Below are 16,266 nucleotides of genomic sequence, written 5' to 3' on the forward strand. Positions count from 1 at the left end.
TAGTGACTCATGGTGGTAGTGAATAGTGAAAGAAACAATTAGTTTATAATAACCATTTTTTCCTGTGCAATTCTGCTGTGTTTGGTAAAGTATATTGTTCTTAAATATGTCTAGCGGACATTTATCACATCCGCTGTCATAATTATTAGCGGCAAGGCAAGTCTGAATGAAAACAAATGGAAGAACGAAATGTTTACTTCATTGTGAATTCTTTCTGATAATATTTCTTGACATATTTTCCATTTTATACTTGCAGTAACTGAAGGAGGATGTTGGCTCTGGGACATATGAGACATGCTGTCATGGACTTCAATAGAAGTAGGATCGTGCCATTTAACAGTTTTACCACTACGAATAGTGGGCCAGATTTATCCCAGCTGGCACTGTGCCACGATTTTGAGTTTATTTTCCTTTGTTTGGCTTTAGTGGAGTTATGCCAGGTATGGACTTCAACCATTTTTCTTACTTACAAAGAACGCTGTGGTATCACTGTGCTTTCCTGACATTTTCTACCAGTCAGGTATAAAATTGCACAGCTGCAAAGTGGCTTATTGGTAGCCAGTAGCTGCTTTGTATGTTGGTGGAGGAAAGAAACACACTTATCAATAGAAGAATGGGTTAATGCCCCTCATATTGGTTTGCTATTAGAAAAGGCAGCTTACAGAATGAGAGAGATTCTGCTCCAGCCATCAGGTGCCTAAGTGAACTTCGCCCAAATGTGATCCTAGTACACCCTACTCAAGTCTGTAAAAAAAACTGCTAATACACAAGGCCGGTGAGCCTTCCTCCTCTCTGCTTTTTTTCTCTCTTAATTTTAGAACAAAGATAAAAGTATATTACAAGAATATGTACATGAATGTACTTGAACAGGAATGAATAGTTCATCACTTAAGCACCTAGATCCACTTACATGGAGAATCAGGCCAGTGTCGAGAGCTGTTTTAAAAACCGAACCCAGTTGCTGATCCTGTAAGGTACTGCAGGCTCTTTCTTTCCACTTGAGGTAATGTGCATCAGGAGTACACAGTACCTATCAGTCTAGTGCCTCAAATTGCTTGATTAGTATTGGTTTGGAAGGCAAAATATTTCTTTTAAAATGCTTTGTCAATTGTACTGTATTTAAAATGTTTCTTGGGATGTTTTTGGTTTTTTTGTGGTTTATGTGGTTTTACATCTTTTAAAAGTATGGGACTGAACTCAGCCCTTAGCATTGTTTGGGGTGGGGGGGGGAATCGTTAGCTTACAATTGTGGTTTCATTTAGTGTCCGGTCATGAAGAATGAAGAAGTTATTTGCATTCACATATGTTCAAAAAGAAAAAAAAAAGAGCTTTTCGTACTGTGTGGTTATATCTGGGGCAGTTTAAGCTTGTGTGGGAATCCTCCATGGCCAATTATTACTCTTTTGCTTCAGGGTTTTCTCTAGGACGTGTGTGTGTGGCACAGAGGACACAGTTGCTGAAGGGAAGGAAGTGGTGTTAGGGTGGGAGCTTGTGCTTTCAGAGAGAAGCCCAGCTCCTAACTGTTGGGATCAAGGCTCTTCTCAGACAGTAGTGAGGTCTACAATTTCCCCTCCCCTTAGTGCTGAGGTCTTGCTGGGAAGAGGTTCTTTTCTGACAGTTTATCTGTAGTCTGGGGTTTAGATAGGGGAAGTAGGCTTCTAGAATAGGAGTGATGGAGCAACTCGGGTCATGTTTGCATGATGATACCACCTTGAGCTAAATTTGTTTGCTCTATTTGCAGTAGTTTAATAAATTTGAGCCCTATTTTGTTATGTCAGGTTAAGGTAGTTTCCTTGTTAGTCATTGTGTCCACACAGCTCTGAAATTGTTCAAAGTAACTGCCTGGTATTTTGGCTTGTATCCCATGGTGCAATGTTTTGTTTCTGAGCTCTGCTTTGATTTTCCTTGCTGCTGCCTACCAGAAAATACAGGAATGCTGGGAGTGGAAGTCAAACTGACAAGCGCACATGATATCGCTTTTAGCGTTCATTGATTTTGCCAGCACCGTTTTCAGATCTATTACTGGCATTGGGCAGGGGGGTAAATTTGGCCCTGTATTTTATAGGGCTTAGGCTATCCTGATGATTCAGCTTAGGCTATCCTGATGATTCAGCTAGTGGAGGAGCAGGAGCATGACTTTGAGCAGTGGCTTATCTGGGGCACCTTGAGGCTTGGCCAGCTAGGGCAATTGGTAGAAAGGAGTAGTGATGCAGAAATGGGATATCCAGCAGTGGCTGTTGAATTTCAGATGACAGGGAATTTTCCTAGAAAAATGCCCCAAGCTCACACATGAGCTGCAGAAGCAGAGTAACAAGATAAGAGTTCATCCATCATGGAGAAGCATGATGCCATAATCAGCTGGGAAGCCAATCATCCCTGATTACTATCAAGTATTCAAGTAAATCAAAAAAAGCACAGGAGTTTGTCCTAGTCTCCCTGCCAACAATGACACATTGTTTCTTTTCCTGTAATTTTGGCCTGCTACCTCCATCTTTTCTTGCTACTCTGGGGCTCCATTTTTACATACTAAGAAGCTTTCCAAATTCCTTTCTCTACAGGCTTCTGGTAGCAAAGGGAACTGTGCTAGTTTTAGGTGGGTGGGAGACTATAAGGCAAGGAAGGAGTAGTAGTAGCAGCAGCAGACACCTTCAGCATCTTTAAGAGGTTTTTGGGCCTTCATTTGGGTAATTCTTCACCTTAAGGCAGGAGTTGGCAACCTTTTGCCACTCTGGGCCAAAGTTCATGACACGTCTTCCTGCCATAGGCCACAAATATCCATCCTTCCAGAGCACCCAAGCTGCCTGTATTTACCTTTGCTGAAGATACCTGGTTCCTCTGCAGCAAGGGTAAATGCAGGCATGAGAGCAGCAGGGAGGACTGCTGAAGATGTTGCAGAGGGGATGGGCAGCTCAGCGTAGGTATTTTCTGTCTGATCTCCTGTGCCACCCTGGGCTGGGTCAGACCTTCACAAGCTGTATCCAGCTTCTTCGTGGAATGTATCTGGCCCATGGGCCCTCTACGGAGTGCCCACATTGGGAGGCGTGGTTCTGCTGATGAGCATCTGAGTCCACTAGTGCTTAGTATTGAAAAGGGGTTCTTCTGGCTGCCTGTGAACATTTAGATTGAGAGGTGAAATTCTGTCAAAATAGCCCTGGAATAGTAGGAGATTACACAGGACCCAGGTAAGACAAGTGTGGGTTAGCAGTCAGAGGACTGCCAGCAATGGGATAGCCAGGAATGCATCCTCATAAACCTTTGAGCGAACAAACTCACTGAAAAGTGGAGTGACTCCTGTTTCAAAGCAGATTACTTGTAGTCTAAGACCAGGTACAGACATTATACTTTTAGTGGTACAAGAGATCAGAAACTGGTGTATTATACTCATAACAAAACAGAAGTTCAGCACACAAAACTGGTCTATACCTGGAACAGAAATTTGGCATTCACAGGGCGCATCTGCATGTGCAAATTTAAGGTGCTTTAGCTCAATTTAAGACACATTAAGGGCATACATCTACACATGCGCACCGTTAAGGCACCTTAAAATGCCAATGTTAGGCTATTCACACCTAAATTTGATACCTGCAAAAGCAAGTATCATAGAATCGGGTTGGAAGGGACCTTGTAGATCTTCAAGTCTGACCCCCTTCCTGGGCAGGAGAAAAAACTGGGCTCAAATGATCCCAGCTAGGTAGGCCCCCAGGGCAGGAGCCAGCACCACTTCCCTAGGAAGTTGGTTCCAGTTCCTAGCCACCCTGACAGTGAAGTAGTTCTTACAGATGTCTAATCTAAACCTACTCTCCAACAACTTGTGGCCGTTATTCCTTGTTATGCCAGGGGGCGCTAGGGGAAACAAGGTCTCTCCCAAACCCTTCTTGTCCCCCCTAGTGAGTTTATAGATGGTCACCAGGTCCCCCCTCAGCCTTCTCTTGTGAAGGCTGAACAGGTTCAGGTCCCACAGTCTCTCATTGTCGGGTCTGCCCTGTTGTCTCCGGATCATGCGGGTGGCCCTCCTCTGGACCCTCTCAATGTTGTCCACATCCCCCCTGAAGTGGGGCGCACAGAACTGGACACAGGACGCGGTGAGCGTGGAGTTGCCTCCTCCCCGGTTTCGTCCTCTCCTTCCTCCTCCTCCTCCTGGGCTGCCAGGGCTTCGTACCTGTTCTCCAGCCGGACTGGAGGAACTGGTGCTGCCGTGTTTCGAGCAGCCCTGGCACGGGAGGTGACCGTCTGCCACTTAGTAGTGGAGGGCTCTTTTTGAGGTGCATCCTCCTTGGTCGTACAACCCTGCAGGGAAAGAAAATATCTGTCAATTTCCTCCTCTGCCTCTCGGATTCCCCTCAGCCTGCTAACCTCCTCCTGGAGCTCCCTCACCTGCGCCTCCAGGGCCCTAAGGTGGGCGCCTGCAGGACAGGTGTGGGGGTCCCCAGTCTCTGCCCCCCCAGGCCTTGCTGGGCAGCTACCAGGCCAGGGGGTTGGGGGACGCCAGCCTCCCCGTGGACTCCGTCTCTGGGTGGAGGCCTCAGACAAGCCCCGGGAAGGTGCGCCCCCCGGGCAGAGGCCCTGGCAGCACTCTGTGTCGACACCATCTTAGGAGTTGTTGAGTTTCTAGCTGAGTTCGGTTCCTCTGCCCTGCACTAGCAGGAGTCTTGGGTCAGCTCACAGAGGTAGTGAAGGCTAAGGATGTGGTAGTCATGGGGGACCTGAACTTCCTGGACATCTGCTGGGAAGAGCAGTCAGCCAGGTCTGAACGCTCACGTAGGTTCTTAGACAGAGTGCAGGACCTCCGTCTAACCCAGGAGGTGCACAGCTCTACCAGGGGAGATGCCTTGTTGGACCTAGTGCTGGCCACGGGTGATGACCTGGTGAGGGGGCTGCGGGTGCTCGACCACCTGGGTGACAGCGATCATCGCCTGCTGGAATTCACCATCCAGCACAAGGTGGCAAAGGCATGCAGTAAGTCAGCGGCCCTAGATTTTAGGAGGGCAAACTTCAGCGAGCTAAGGATAGTTGGAGAAGCGCTGAGGTCCTGGGGGGGGGGGAGCCAGGTGTCCAAGGAGAGTGGTCGCTCCTTAAGGAGATGATCCTCCAAGCCCAAAGGAAGGTAATCCCAACAAGGATCAAAGGGAGCAGGAGAGCACGCAAGCCTCCAGGGTTCACCAAAAGCATCCGGGAATGTCTCCTTGCTAAAAAGGAGGCTTATACCCAATGGAAAGAAGGGGTCATCACCAGGGAGGACTATTCTGAAGTTGCTTGGGGATGTCGGGGGGTAGTTAGGAAGGCCAAGGCAGAGATGGAACTGGGACTAGCTTCCCAGATACGGGACAATAAGAAGTCTTTCTTTAAATACATAGGGGGTAAAAAGAAGGTCCCGGGTAATGTGGGGCCCTTGCAGGACGCGTTGGGAAATTTGGTCGTCACACCAGATGGCAAAGCTAACATGTTTAACGATTTCTTTGCCTCCGCCTTCCTAAGTAGGGACCAGAACAGCCACCTCCCTGCTGGCCCCCCTCGGGCCCTGGGGGAGGCACACCTGGGCCAAGTGTTAGCAAGGATTTAGTTAGGGAACTTCTGGAGGGGCTGGACGTATTCAAGTCAGCTGGTCCGGATGATCTCCACCCTAGAGTTCTAAAGGAATTGGCCGAGGTCATTGCAAGACTGCTGGCACGGCTTTACGAGCACTCGTGGTGCTCTGGAGTGGTGCCGGAGGACTGGAAGAGGGCCAACGTGGTCCCCATCTTCAAAAAAGGCAGGAAGGAGGACCCGGGAAACTATAGGCCAGTTAGTTTTACCTCGATCCTAGGCATGCTGTTCGAGAAAATTATTCTGGCACACATCCAGGAGGGGCCAGCAGGGGACTGCATGCTTAGGGGCAACCAACATGGGTTCATCAGTGGCAGGTCCTGTCAGACCAACCTGGTGGCCTTTTACGATCAGATCACCAGATCATTAGATGCAGGGGTAGCAGTGGACATAGTCTTCCTGGACTTCCGGAAGGCTTTTGACACTGTCTCTCACCCCATTCTCATTAAGAAACTGGGGGGCTGTGGTGTCACACAGTCAAATGGGTCACCAACTGGCTGGAGGGCCGCACCCAGAGGGTGGTAGTGGATGGGTCCTTCTCAACCTGGAAGGGCGTGGGCAGTGGGGTTCCGCAGGGCTCGGTCCTCAGGCCCGCACTGTTCAACATCTTCATCAGTGATTTGGATGAGGGGGTAAAAAGCACCCTGTTCAAATTTTCTGATGACACTAAGATGTGGGGGGATGTGGGCACACTAGAAGGAAGGAACAGGCTAGAATCAGACCTAGACAGGTTACAAGGGTGGGCAGATGAGAATAGGATGGGATTCAACACAGACAAGTGCAAGGTGATGCACCTGGGGAGGCACAACCGGCACCATACCTACAGCACGGAGGCGGAAAAGGATCTTGGGGTCGTCATTGACGCCAAGATGGACATAGGCCGGCAGTGTGGGGAGGCAGTTAGGAAGGCCAACCGCACCTTGTCATGCATCCACAGATGCATCTCGAGCAGGTCCAAAGAGGTGATCCTCCCCCTCTATGCAGCACTGGTCAGGCTGCAGCTGGAGTACTGTGTCCAGTTCTGGGAGCCACATTTCAAGAGGGATGCCGACAGCATGGAGAGGGTCCAGAGGAGGGCCACTTGCATGATCAGGGGACAGCAGGGCAGGCCCTATGAGGAGAGGCTACGGGACCTGAACCTGTTCAGCCTCCAAAAGAGAAGGCTGAGGAGGGATCTTGTGGCCTGTTATACATTAGTCATGGGGGATCAGCAGGCATTGGGGGAGTCACTGTTCCCCCAAGCACCGCCAGGAGTGACCAGGAATAATGGTCACAAGCTGGCAGAGGGTAGGTTTAGGTTAGATATCAGGAGGCGCTACTTCACGGTCAGGGTGGCTAGGGTCTGGAACCAACTTCCAAGAGAAGTGGTGCAGGCTCCTACCCTGGGGGTTTTTAAGAAGAGGTTGGATGAACACCTTGCTGGGGTCATTTGACCCCAGTACTCTTTCCTGCCATGGCAGGGGGTCGGACTAGATGATCTGCTCAGGTCCCTTCCGACCCTAGAAACTATGAAACTATAATTTCCACATGAGACCACAGAAAGTATGTGAGACAATAGAGGAGTTGGTCAAAGACCTTTGACTGCTGAGCCAGACATGCAACTTTGGAGACCTAAAAGAGTCCATGATCCAGAGACCAATTAGTATTAGGTATAAGGGATGGAAGCCTCAGGAAAAGACTTCTAGAAGATCCTGAGCTTAATTTGGAAAATGCAGCTAGAATGTGTGGAGCACCTGAGATAACAAATGCCAGGTTGCAGAAGCTGGAGGAAAAAACACAGCAAGCTGAACTAGACAGGATTACAAGACTACAAAAACCTAAGGCACCACACAAACAATACAGAAAGAAGGACCTCACTATGAAGGAGGCAATCGGAAGCCAGAGAGAATTGACTGAAGAAACTATGGTCAGCTGCAGATGCTGTGGGGGTTGCCACAAACCCATGCAATACTTGGATTTGGGAAGTGCTGCAACAAATGCAAAAGACTCAATCATTTTGCAAGAGTTTGCAGTAAGGAGCAGGATGCAATGCACAAGAAATAGTAGGTGTATGCTCTATACAATGAGGAAAAGGAAGAATTCCTCATTGGCACGTTATAAGAAGAAGTTTATTCTTCTGAGGATCGGACAATCACCCCGGGCACCAACAGACTAATGGTAACTTTTAAATTAGATACAGGGGCACAGGTCAATGTAATACCAGAACATATTATTCAAAAAATGAAAACTAAACCTGTATACTATGAGAATAAGAAAGTGAGACTTAGAGCATAATGGGAACATGATTGCAACCATGGGTGTTTGTGTACTGCATGTTAGATACAAGGGTAATATAGTAAAAATCCAGTTTGTAACAGTCCCAGGAAAGCTAGTGCCAATTATAGAGGTTTCAAATGTGTAAAACTCCAGGTTTGATTAAGACAATGGATACCACTGATAGATTAGAAAGCAAGAACATAGAAGAGTTTCATGATATATTTCAGGTCATAGGGAAACTGTCAACTGAGTACAAGATAGAATTAAAAGAACCAAAAACTCCCACCATACAGGCTCCAAAAAATGTTCCCTTTGTACTAAGGGAGAAACTGAAAAAGGAATTAGATAGATTAGTTAATATGGACATAATAGAAAAAGTGGAGCAATCAACTGCTTGGGTTTATTCACTGGTCATAATAGAAAATAAAAGATGGATCTTTGAGTTTGTGTCTAGATTCTAAGCAAATGAATAGATTCATCAAAAGGGAACATATTTCCCACCAGGGAAAAAGTTTTTGGCACTGTGGCAGAAGCTAAGTATTTCTTGTTTTTGTAGGCTTCGTGTTGGATTGTGTTCTGTGCCTGAAGTATTTCACAGAAAGGTGCAGCAAATTTGTCAAGGTATTGATGGAACTATGGTTTGTATTGATGATGTATTAATTCTATGGAAAAACATGATTTGAGGTAAGAAAGGCCCTAGAAAAAGCTCATGGAGCAGGATTGAAACTGAGCAAAAAAAATGCAAATTTAGGGTCAAAGAAATAACATATCTGGGGAAAAAAGCTCAAGAAAGGGGTATAAATTGATCCTGCAAGGGTTAAACCCATTACAAACATGCCATCCTCTACAGATAAGTGAGGAGTGCAGGGGGAATTGCTGGGAATGATCAGTTTTTTAGGGAAATATCTACCTAAGTTAGCAGAGCAGACCAAACACCTTAGATCACTCCTACAAAAGAATGATCTGTGGACATGGGAACATGAACATGAAGCTGAATTTAAAAACCTGAAAGAAAAAATAATGAAGGCTCTGGTACTAAAATACTATGACTCTAAAAGACCATTAAATTGTCAACAGGTGCTTCTAAAGAAAGCATTGAAGCAGCTTTGCTTAAAAACATGGGGATAGCTGAAGTCTGGTAACATATGCATCTAGGGCACTCTCTAGGTTAGAGTGTCTATATGCACAAACTGAGAAAGTTTAGCTCTGGTATATGGTGGTAAGAAATTTCATATATTCATCTATGAGAAGCCTGTGATAGCTGAAATTGATCACAGACCTTTGGTAACTAAAGCAAACAATGGGTTGTTAGACATGTCATCAGTTTACAGAGACTTTTCTTTCAACTGCAACTGTATGATCTAGACATACAGTACACACCAGGAAAACATCTTATTGCAGATATGTTGCATAAGTGAGCTCAGACTTAAGATAAGCTTTAACATTTTTATTTTGGTAGCAAGTTATTGGTTTTGGATATCTACTGTTTTATATTGTATTATTATTAGGTTTGTATTGATTCTTACTGTTGTATATTGTATTATTATAATTTTCATATTGATTTTTATTGTTTCATATGGATATTGTATGGTTTAGGCCTGTGTTTGTAAATGAACCAAAGTCATGTCAAGTTTCCATTTTGTATGTCAAGTCTCCATCTTGTGTCCTCTGCCTGGGCATCCCCCATGTCACAACTGTATGAGTCACGTACCCGTCCCGTGTAAATTGGTTCCTGGATGAATGAGAGTGATTGGGAATGATTGAAATACAATGGTAGCAGGCCCCTACTGAATGGCCTGTAACGACTGGGCCATCACCTCGCATTGATTCATCCAGGAACCATGGACCTCACGCAGGAACAGAGACAAGAACCCAGAAGTTGAAAGAAAAAAGACCCTGAAGAACCAGCAAATCTACCATTGTATCCCACCATTACAGACACCAGAAACTGCACATCCCTGCATGGAGCACACACGCTCAGTACACCAGGGACTGACCCTTGCCTGGGCATGCCTCCTGTCACTAGGATCACACAAGGTCTGCCCCTATAAAAAGGGGCAGTGAAGACAGACCCAGTGGGACGGCCTTTCCACCTGGACCAGCACCATGCCACACCACCTGTCCACCCAGAGGCCCTTCCGGCGACCGCCCCTCTGGACAACACCTACTGCACAAGGACCCCTTTCCAGCCTGGATAGGTAGCTATCACTCTCCACCCCCTCTTCAACCAAGGACTTGGACTCTGCTTCTCTTCCCTGCCTGGACTCCAGCCCTTCCACGGAGTCTCTTTCTCCTGATGTCATTGTGAGTGCCTGTGTATGTGAACCAATGACTTCATGGGGCTGTGTAGCGTGTTGTCTGTTAAATAAAACTGTTATTTGGACTCCTAGCTTTACTATGGTTTGGTCCTGCTCCAGTCTCTGCTCCTCACGCCTCTAACTTCTGTTTCATTTCTCCCTCTCTTGCTTCTGGCTCACTGGCACCTCCAACATTTGTCCTGAGCTCCTCTCTGCCTCCAAACCCCATTTCTTTGCCACTGTCTTTTCTTTTTCCCCTCAGCAACCAGGTTTCTGCCTCAGTTTCTTTCCTGGCTATCTCCTCCTTGCCACCACTTATCTGCCCCCCCCCCATCTCTCAGCTGCCTGCCTCAGTTTCCAGCCCCAGTCTACCTTAAGTAAACCCAAGCCTCAGTTCCTCAGCCAGCTTCTCTGTAGTCCATTGGTTCTAATCCTGGTTCTGGCAACTTTCACTCCCTACACTTTAACTCTCTCTCTCTCACCTGAACCTTCCCCCAAGTATCCCAGGTACCCCAAGCACACACATACACACTGTACCATCCAAGTTAGGAACTTACCTGTGTGTATGTGTAGGTGGGTTGTATGTGTGTGAACTTGTGTGTGTGTGTGTGTATGCACCTAATTGATTTGTGTATTTGTATACGTGCAATTGCGTCTCACCCTCCTGTCTAACAGTGCAATACTGAGATCCTGAGTGTTGGCCTGACCCCACAGGGCAACATTTTGACCGAATACTTTAACAGAATCAACACTTCTCACTGTCGGTGGAGGAAAAATATATAATTTGGGGGGGCTGAGTGTGTGAGTGCACAAGCATGCATGCACATGCCCCCTCCTCCCCAGCAAGTAAGTCTTTCAGGGTGGGCAGATCAAAGCCCCTGCAGGGAGGGGATGGAGTGGGGCAGTCATGCAGAGGGGATGGGGTGAGTGGGGCCTCAGTGCCGGGGCAGGTTGTGGGATGCTCAGACAGGAAGCTTATCCAGGGTTGCGGGGGGTCCCATCACTGTGTGCACCCCTGGGATAGGCACAGGGGCCACATGCCCCCCGATTTGTGTGTGGGGCAGAGGCAGGCTGCTGCTGAGGGCTGCACTTTGCGCTCTGCTGCTGGTGCCCCGGGAGCAATGCGACACCATGTGCTGCCTGTGCGCTGGCTGCACTGCCTGCCTGGTTGTGGGAGGCATATGGCATTGTGCAGCTTGCAAGTGCAGCTTGCAGCAGCAGCTGCCTCCACCCCAGATGGGGGACACATATCCCTTGTGCCTGCCCTGTTGTTGTGGGCAGCAATGAGAGCCCCCCCTTGTATCTCTGGATGAGCCACCTGGCAGTGAGCATCCCATGACCCGCCCTGGGGCCCCATTCACCCCCTGTGGAGGCCTCCATCTGCCCCCTCATACTCATTCCCTCCTCTGTACTGCTTCCCGTCCACACACTTACTTGCTGGGCCCTGCTCCACACATGGACGGGACAGGCTGAGTTCTCAGCCGCCTGCAGGCTCTGGCTCCTTGTTTCTGTGCGTGCCCCTCTCTCCCACTGCAGCCTACTGGAGCCTGCACCCAGGCTGCCTGCATTTGTGAGGGCTGAGCCCTGTTAACACCAGCCTTCTGCCGCCTATGCTTCTTATCCTCAAAAAGGCTACATAAAGCTGTCCTGTGTAAAAATAGGTTTAGGAATATAAACAAATATTTACCCAAAAGTCTGACCTTGTGATTTGTTTATAGTCATAGAATAAGAGGGTCCTTGTACATGTGCCCCTTTTAGTGGTTTAACTGCACTTGTTAACAACTTAATTGCATAACAGTGTACATGTTCGGTGGTGTGTTTCAATTAAATTTTGTAACAGTGTACATGTTTGGTGGTGTATTTCAGTTTAAATTACTTTTTTACATAGCAAACTAAAACACATCCCATGTATTTTAGTTTGCTATGTAACAAATTAGAGCAATATTCCTCATGTGTACAAGGGCCGTATCCAGGGAAGGCAGTGGAGATGGTGCATGGGGTGCTGGAAGCCTGGGCATGCTCAGGGAAGCTCGGGCTTGGCAGACTTCCAGTGGCCCATGCACCATCCCTGCAGCCTTCTTCAGCTGCCAGCACACCCAGCCACCCTCCTGCTACCTTCCCAGGGCAGCGAGCCATTCCTGGGTAGTCCCATGTGGCAGGATAGCGCAAGGTGTGCTGGAAGGCAGCCAAGCCCATGCTTCCTCAAGCACACCCAGACTTCCAGTGCCCTGTGCACCATTGTATCCAGTAGATGCTGCCTGTGAGCTGGGGCTGCACCTGTGCAGCTAATACCCTGCCCGGGCAGCCCTGGGGAGTATTGCTGCCATGGAGGGAAGCACTGCCCCCATCCCCCACAACTGAGGGGCTTTGTGACCCAGCAGCAGCTCATGCGGGCAGGCTTCACTAAGGAAAACAACCCAAAACAGTCAGGTTTTGATCTTTTTCCCTCTCTGTCAGAGCCTGGCTGCATCTCCCATGACTGGGGAGCGAATGGTTGGTAGGTTGTACAGCCCCTGAGCTGCGGGAGGTGGGGGCAGTGCTTCATTCTTGCTTGAGGCATGCCGAGCTGACCTAGAGTGCAGCGCAGGAGCCTTACAGTGATAAGAAATTCATAATCCGTCCCAGTTAGTTTCACATCTATCCTTGGCAAGACCTTTGAGAAAATTGTTAAGGATCACATTTGTGGGGGACCAGTGAGTAAAATGATGCTAAGGGGCAATCAGCATGGGTTCATAGCAGGAAGATCCTGCCTGACTAACCTGGTTTCTTTTTACAACTCGGTCACAAAATGCTTGGATGAAGGAATAGAGGTAGATGTTATTTACTTAGATTTTAAAAAAGGCCTTTGACACAGTGTTGCACCCAGTTCTTATAAATAAACTAAACAGTTGCAACATAGATTATTACACAGTCCAGTCCAGTGGAAAATTGGCTTATGGGATGCACCCAGAGAGTGATGGTGGATGAGTTGGTTTCTACCTGGAGAAATGTGGATAGTGGAGTCCCCCAAGGCTCTGTCCTAGGACCGGTATTGTTCAGTATCTTCATTAGTGACTTGGACAAGGGAGTAGAAAGCACCCCATCCAAGTTTGCAGACAACACCAAACTATGGGGGGAAATGAACAAACTAGAGGGCAGGGAGCAAATTCAGGCAGATTTGGACGGGCTGGGGAAGTGAGCAGAACAGAATGGAATGCAGTTTAACAAAGATAAGTGTCATGTGTTGCACCTGGGAAGGAAGAATCATCAACACTCCTATAGCCTGGGAAGTACCATTCTACGTAGCACAACTGCAGAAAGGGATCTTGGAGTTGTAGCCGACTCCAAAATTAACATGAGTCACCAGTGTGCTAAAGTAATAAGTAAAGCTAACTGCACTTTCTTGCATAAGTAGGTGCATCACAAACAGGTCTAAGAAGGTAATACTCCCCCTCTATGTGGCATTGGTCAGGCCACAGCTGGAGTACTGTGTCCAGTGTTGGGTGCCGCACTTCAGGAGGGATGTAGATAACCTGGAAAGGGTTCAGAGGAGGGTCTGGTGAAAGGCCTACAGAAAAACCCTATGAGGACTGATTGAGGGACCTGAACCTCTTCACCTTCTGCAAGAGAAGGCTGAGAGGTGATCTTGTGGTTGTCTACAAACTCATCGGGGGGGGACAGCAGGAAATAGGGGATACAATGTTTACTAGGGCGCTTGTCAGGGTCGCTAGAAACTGACCACAAACTTAGGGGGAGCAAATTTAAATTGGACATCAGGAAAAAAATTCTTTACAGTGAGGGTTGCCAAAATATAGAATATGCTTCCAAGGGAGGTGGTGCTGTCCCCTTCCTTGGAAGTATTTAAGAGGAGATTGGACAAACACCTGGCTTGGGCCATCTGACCCCAGCACTCTTTTCTGCCCAGGGCAGGGGGTCAGACTCGATGATCTAATAGGTCCCTTCCAGCCCTAAAATCTATGAAATCTATCACATCATTTTACATGTGTAAAATCTTATTGTGGGATCATCTTAAATTTGAAGTTGTCATGGATTCATGTAAATACAGTCAACCCCCATGCTTTTTCTTTGGGAGTTTTAAAATGAATTCAATATCAGTAAAAGGGGAATTCAATTCATACAATTGGAAAATTATGTCCTATATTAATTCCAGGCAGGGCTGTCCAGCGTCTCATTGGCTGCCTGTGTTTGGTCACACTGCATGGGTAGCTCCCTCTCTGGTGCTGAATGCAGCATGGGTAGCCCAGCCCCCTCCCTTGCCACAAGTTCGGAGTGGGCATCCTAACCCCCTCCTGCTGTACTGCTCTGTCCCCAAGAGCAGGTGCTGGAAGCAGAAGCCAGATAGGGAGGCGGAGCTTGGAGACCCCAGCTGCTGCTGCAACTAAAGCAGTGAGGGGAGAAGCAGCTGGGCAGAAGCCTGTGAGTCTCATGTTAGTCCCATGTGAGCTGCGTGCCACTTGTGGGCTGCTCGTTGGATGGCCCTTATATATAAGGACAGGTGTGCATGTGTAAAAGTAGTCTCCGCTTATCTTTATCAGTATGCCTCAGGCCTCTCCTAAACCTGATCACTGCCAGTAAGGAAAAGGAAGGTTGCAAGGCTGCGTTTGTGTCCGTCTGTTCTTGGCTTCTCTTCTTAGCCAGACGGCGTCAATAGTGGTTTTGCACTGTGCCTGGCCATTAGAAGCTGCATTAGGGTTTGAGACATGGCCTTGAAATACCTGTGAGATGTTAAAAAAATTGCCAAGTAATACTTATTTGCAAGTCATTCATTATGTTAAGGTGTTAATGGACTGAGTTCTGATCTATGTTGGGTTTTTTTTTTTTGGTCTAGATACTTCATACAGAAATTTATGGTTGAATCCACAGTATTATGGAACAATAGGTTAGATTACGTGTTCTCTGGCTAATTTAACTGGGATGTATTTGCATGTCTATAAAACAAAAAGGGTTTATGGCCAAGTAGGAGAAAGTAGCAATAATGACTATATATAGTGAGTACAATCTTGGTGGCAGTGTTGTTGGGTTTTTTTTCACTCTTCATAGCACTTATGTTCTGGGCTGAATTTTTACTTTTTGTTTGCAAAGTCCCTATCTACCTTGTGGAAGTCCTTGTGTGGTAAATTAAGCTAGAGAACCTGGATCTTTCCCATGAAATCTTATTGTCCATGAAGCTTTACCTTCTACTGTATGCAGATATAGGGAATACATTTTGATTAAACATCATTCTATATGTCCTATTAAGAAATTGAAAAATAAAGTATTTTCATAGGACACTGGTTATAGAAAGGCATTGATTATTGAATCATTACTATTGTTAAAACTAGCATATGGAATTACTTTGATGAAGTTTTGTTTCCCTTCTGAAAACACTCTGTTAAAAACATCCTTTGTGTCATGTACAGTGTGCCTCAATAACAGGTGTTTCTAGCTTCAAGGGAAATTCCCAAAAACTGATGATTCTACATCGCTAGCTGGTAAGAACTCAGTTCAGATGCATTTTAATTTTTTTGAACCATTCAGACAGTTAAACTAATATAAGGGAAGCCAAAAGTGCATACGTGAAGCTGTGAATGGCACCGTTTTGAATCACAGAGCTAATGGGATCTAGTGACTAATTGGGTGTGTTACAATAGCCATTCACTCATTAAGAAAAGTGATGTAAGCACATGATATTTATCAGGAATATGATTTTTTCCTTCTGTTACAGACTTTTAAGATACAATGGATGTTGTGAAATTTGGCATGGCATCAGTCAGTATAGTTACAGAGCCTATCTTGCTTCTGGAAATAGAGGGCCTGGGTGTGAAAACAAATGCTAAGAAGGAAATAGTGATTTGATTTTTAAATGAGGCATGTTAACGTACTGTAAGGAAAAAACATAGGGAAACTGGTGCCCAAAGACAAACTGTCAAGCATCCAAAGTCTACTCAGTAGAAAAAATAAATTGAGGACTAGTGACCTGAGAAATTCCCTCTGGCTCCAGGGTGGGACAATGGAAAGGAGACAGGAGGTTACCTCCAGGCACCTTATCTGTAGCTAGTGCTGCCAGTGGTGGCTAATAGGACCAAGAAAATGTATTAGAGGTAGTTCAGCAGGAGGAGACTGAGACACAGAAGTTTGAAACTATACCTGG

General features: G+C 46.8%; 1 long non-coding RNA gene across 1 annotated transcript in view; it reads left to right on the forward strand.

Annotated features, from left to right (window-relative positions):
• Nucleotides 1-10,222, forward strand: part of LOC149875056 (uncharacterized) — a 40,061-nt gene extending 29,839 nt beyond the window's left edge. Inside the window, exon 3 of the long non-coding RNA XR_016439122.1 lies at nt 257-10,222. This is a non-coding gene — a long non-coding RNA (uncharacterized LOC149875056). The remainder of the gene's footprint in view (nt 1-256) is intronic.
• The last annotated feature ends 6,044 nt before the right edge of the window (nt 10,223-16,266 follow it).

The sequence above is a fragment of the Crocodylus siamensis genome, chromosome 1 (assembly GCF_052110815.1).
Source record: "Crocodylus siamensis isolate JL-2025a chromosome 1, ASM5211081v1, whole genome shotgun sequence".
Classification (NCBI taxonomy): Eukaryota; Metazoa; Chordata; order Crocodylia; family Crocodylidae; genus Crocodylus; species Crocodylus siamensis.